Consider the following 4261-nt stretch of genomic DNA (forward strand, 5'->3'; position numbering starts at 1 on the left):
TCCAGCGTTAGATAATTTACAAAGAAATACCCATTTGTTTTCATGTTATTTCCTCTTAACAGTCCTATCCTACATCAGAGGATCCGCAGATAAGAAACCAGCAGAATAAAATAACAAAACACAATTTAAGTAGGAAGGAACAGGTAATGAACCGGGTAGTTTGCATTTATTGAAGTGCGTTTCTGTGAAGGTGATGTCAGCAGTGAGACAGAGAGCTGCAGTACCAGAGGAAGGTTAATCAGACGGGAGCAGATCTAAACCGGTTAATACGACATAAACCTCAACTTTGCATAATTCACCATTTCTACATTTTGCCACATTACTTCCACAGCAAAAATACATTTCAACTCATCCATTTTTTAACAAAAATATCTCAAAATGTATGCAATTCATATACTTTTTTTTTAATATGAAACAATCATGTAGTCATTTGAATATTTAGCATTTCATGAATGGCTTCTGGTGAGGCTACAGAAACATCCACAGACACTTAACAGACATTTCGACATTCATTTAACTTTCTTTGTGAAAACGGAAATATCAAATTCACCTTAATATGGATTAATACACACAATGGAAACAATCTTGGCACCACAGCAGAAGGTAATATATCTCCATTCTTAGAGTTACAGCCAATCAGCTGCAAAGAAAATAAATACTGTAGTGTGTCGCATTAAGCTCGGTATTTGTGTTTGCTAATTTGCATTTTTTCTTGAATATTTTAAATATGCTCAACATATATACTCTAAAAAAATCTGCAAATAAGCAAATTTTATACAAGTAATTTGGAGTTAAATTCCCTAGAATATATGCTCTGGTCAGATTTAGATGACTAAACCAGAGCCACACTKTTTAGAGCACAACAATGGAGAAAAGCTAAATATGACACAAAGTGTTTGTCTTTTTGTAACCAAGCTTTTATAATAAGTAGACTCTACTCTAATATCCAGAGAATGTACTGAAAGTCCGACTTTGCTGGACCCAAATCACCTTTATAAAAATGTACACTTGGTTAAATATAGCAAACATTTTGAAATAAATCCTGTTCTTATCATTGAGAATGAATATGTTCAGCTCAGCCTGAAATAATTTGAAAACTAGATGTCTTTTAATAAAATCCTTTTTAAGTTTAAGATCTACAATGAATAACATCCCTTTCCTACAAAAACAAAACAAAACAAAACAAACAAAAAAAAACAGAAAACCAATCACACTACTTTATTTACTTGATTTTAGTTTTAATAAGTATTTTTGACTCAACAATTTTGGACAAAGTGACAAAAAGTTCACAAAACCCGTAGTTAGTAATTTTTTAAACTTAACCTTTATTTGTGAAAGTCCAACAATAAAACATTCTGAAAAAAATACCAAAACTTTGACTTGACTTGTTCTTATGTTCCCATTATCTCGTCTTGGATCACAACAGCCAACACTTTAGTTTTTATTCTTCTTTTCTAACTAGCTATTAGCACAATTGTTCTTTCCCTTTCCTGCAAAAACATAAATGCCATCAATGCAGCAGATGTTTTACCGGTGAAAAACGTAACGTAACGTATCAACTGTGACAAGAACAAACTTTCCTGCTTGTACTGCTTACAGCGCATAGTCAGCAAAAAAAAACAACAAGAAAAACACACCAAAAGCCAATTAATAGTTGGTTTTATTGTTTTGTTTTGTTTTAATKTAGCCAGCTTGAAATATTTTAATCAGAGTATTTATTGATTGATTGATGCTCATCTGATTGAACCTCATCTGCGATGTAAATTCCACTTTCCCCGTGGGCCTCCTTCACTCAGCTGGAGCGAGCGATGCATAAGAACAGCTCTTTCTCCATCCACCACGAGTTGCTGAAGATGTGGCACTGAATATTTAATGGGGGCTCTCTCTTTTGAATGCCTATTTTTATCAGCTCGGCTCAATTATTCAAAGCGTACATCTCCTGTTCTCGTGTGGAACAGAGTRTGGGCTTTGTCTCGTTGGGCCTGTATTGTTGTGTTTGTCTTCATGAATGTGTGGAGACCTTTTTTTTTTTTYTTTTTTTTTTTTTTTGGAAAAGGTGTTGCGGTAAAGCAAGTACTTAGTTTTGTTTTATGAAGCAGTTATGCTAATCCATGCGTGTACTCGGCCATTGCTTTTCAGACAAAGAGAATCATCAGGGAGATGAGCCAGTGGCTGAAAGGAAACACTTTTTATGTGCTTCAGTCACTGACTCCCCCCCCCCAACCCTCTGGACTCCCCACTGTCCAATCAAAGACACCCAGCCGAGGGAAATAATCTAAAGATTTGCTTGGCTCTGATCCGTCCAGCTCCGTGGGGCTTCCTTCATTTCTCCTTTTTGAAAATCTGTGATCTTCGGGATATTTCAACAGAGATGAGAGAACATCATAATGGCAGACTGAAACATTCATTTTATTGTAGCTTTGAAGTGCAGCCCCCCCACATAAAGTCGGTGTCCACCTGAGTCCAGCATGTTGCGCTGATAATGGTCCGTTTTAGAATAATAAAAGCCTAATCAAGCGCAGACAGCCACAAGCCCAGCACTTGACCTACAATCAGTCGGACAAGGGAATAATCAAAGAGCTTGTGCTCTCTTTTTTTCACCTCCAGTCCAATCAAAACTGTCAAACAGTGTTCGAACGCTGGAGCAGATCACGTTTAAGAAGCGATATCAATCCTGCCGTGCATCCGTCAAAACTGACCCGTGGCGATTCAAGTCGTGTTTAATCAAATTAACTCCAACTATGTTAAAAATTTGTGGCCAACGGTTAAATAAACTCTGTCAAAGGGGCAGTATTATGTGTTTTCCAGGCACATAGTGTCATTTTAGAGCACAATCAGCTAACTATGTTATCTTGAGTTGTGATAAAAAATGCTGTATATCAAATATGACTTAAAAGAAATTTGACTTAGTAATTTAAAGCCTTGAAATTGGTTCTCTGTTTCTTTAAGAAGCTCCAGCTCTTTCTGAAACCCCGCCTTCAGGAAGTCATCACAACATGGCTCCTCTGTTAACTCCTTATCAACATTTTTATTTGGGATCCATCTTGGGGCCCCTCCTATTTAAAATCAACATGTTCCTGCCAGTTCAAATAGATTAGAAAAAGATCAATTACAAAAATGTTCCAGATGACTATGAATCATTTCCTTTAATGTGCCACTGTGATTTTTTTGTTGGTTAGTTGTTCTGTCTTCATTTTGTCAGGCACTTTTTAACTGCTTTGTTGCTTAAACGTGTTAAATAGATAAACTTGTCTTGTCTAAGCTGTGAAGCTCATAATGGGGAGGTGTATGTATAAATTTGAGCAAGTATGTTTTTAATTCTATTTGTTGTTTAGAGAAAATCTACATTCAATCCAAAATTGTGCAGCTGCTACTTTTTTTCTTTCTTTTTTGCAAAAATGACTGAAGCTATTTGTTGCATGATCATTCCACCATGAAAATGAATCAGCTCAAACAAATCAAAGCCCAAAAGTCGTTTGTTTCTATTTACCCCTATGATAAGTCTGTGTAAATGTCTCCCAGGAATTTGTAATTACCTGCGCAGGACAAGAAACTGTGCATACAAAAGAACTTCTGCAGTAGCGCAGAGATGGAAATGTGTGCACTTGGCTGTGAAAACTGTCGTATTTTCACCCGGTTCTAATAGAAACAGATGGCTCAGGTTCCCTCCACGCCCATGTTTGAGTTCGGTTCCTGCCGGGGTATTGCGTCGCTCGCTGCGTGCGCGTTCTGCTTGGCGTGTGTTCTTCTTTGCGCGTGTGTGCGCGGTGGCGTTGTGCGACTCTCTGCAGAGACCGGGATGGGTGCTGCGGTCCCTGATGGCATCAGGGAGGGGAGCGCCAGCAGACGGGGGAGCCTGGACTCACATGGGAACGCTGCAGACTGCACAGGGAAGGAGATGGTACATTGTGTTTTATGGTAATGTTGTATGCAAAACAACATTAAAGCGAACCGATCCATTACCTCGCTGTCATTTTTGTTGCATAAGAGAAATATTTTTCTTTATATATATATATATTGTTAGGTATTTTCTGATACCTACATGGAAAAAGAGAACCACAGACAACGTATATGAGTTTTTAGCCAAGCATCTGCAGAAGGAGAAGACACGGTGAGCTGCTCTTACGAGCCGTTCACAGAGCGTTCTGCCAATCTTTGGGTAGAGCTTGTCTTTTATTATCAAACTTCAAAGTGGGAGGATAGGCAAGATAGACAGCAGAGGAAACAGCTGAGGTCGTAAAACATTTTACCTAAACACAGC

General features: G+C 38.0%; 1 long non-coding RNA gene across 1 annotated transcript in view; it reads right to left on the reverse strand.

Annotated features, from left to right (window-relative positions):
* Positions 1-2977: 2977 nt before the first annotated feature.
* Positions 2978-4261, reverse strand: part of LOC103457786 (uncharacterized) — a 21049-nt gene continuing 19765 nt past the window's right edge. The window contains exon 5 of the long non-coding RNA XR_532472.2: positions 2978-3882. This is a non-coding gene — a long non-coding RNA (uncharacterized LOC103457786). The remainder of the gene's footprint in view (positions 3883-4261) is intronic.

The sequence above is a fragment of the Poecilia reticulata genome, linkage group LG21, assembly GCF_000633615.1.
Source record: "Poecilia reticulata strain Guanapo linkage group LG21, Guppy_female_1.0+MT, whole genome shotgun sequence".
Classification (NCBI taxonomy): Eukaryota; Metazoa; Chordata; class Actinopteri; order Cyprinodontiformes; family Poeciliidae; genus Poecilia; species Poecilia reticulata.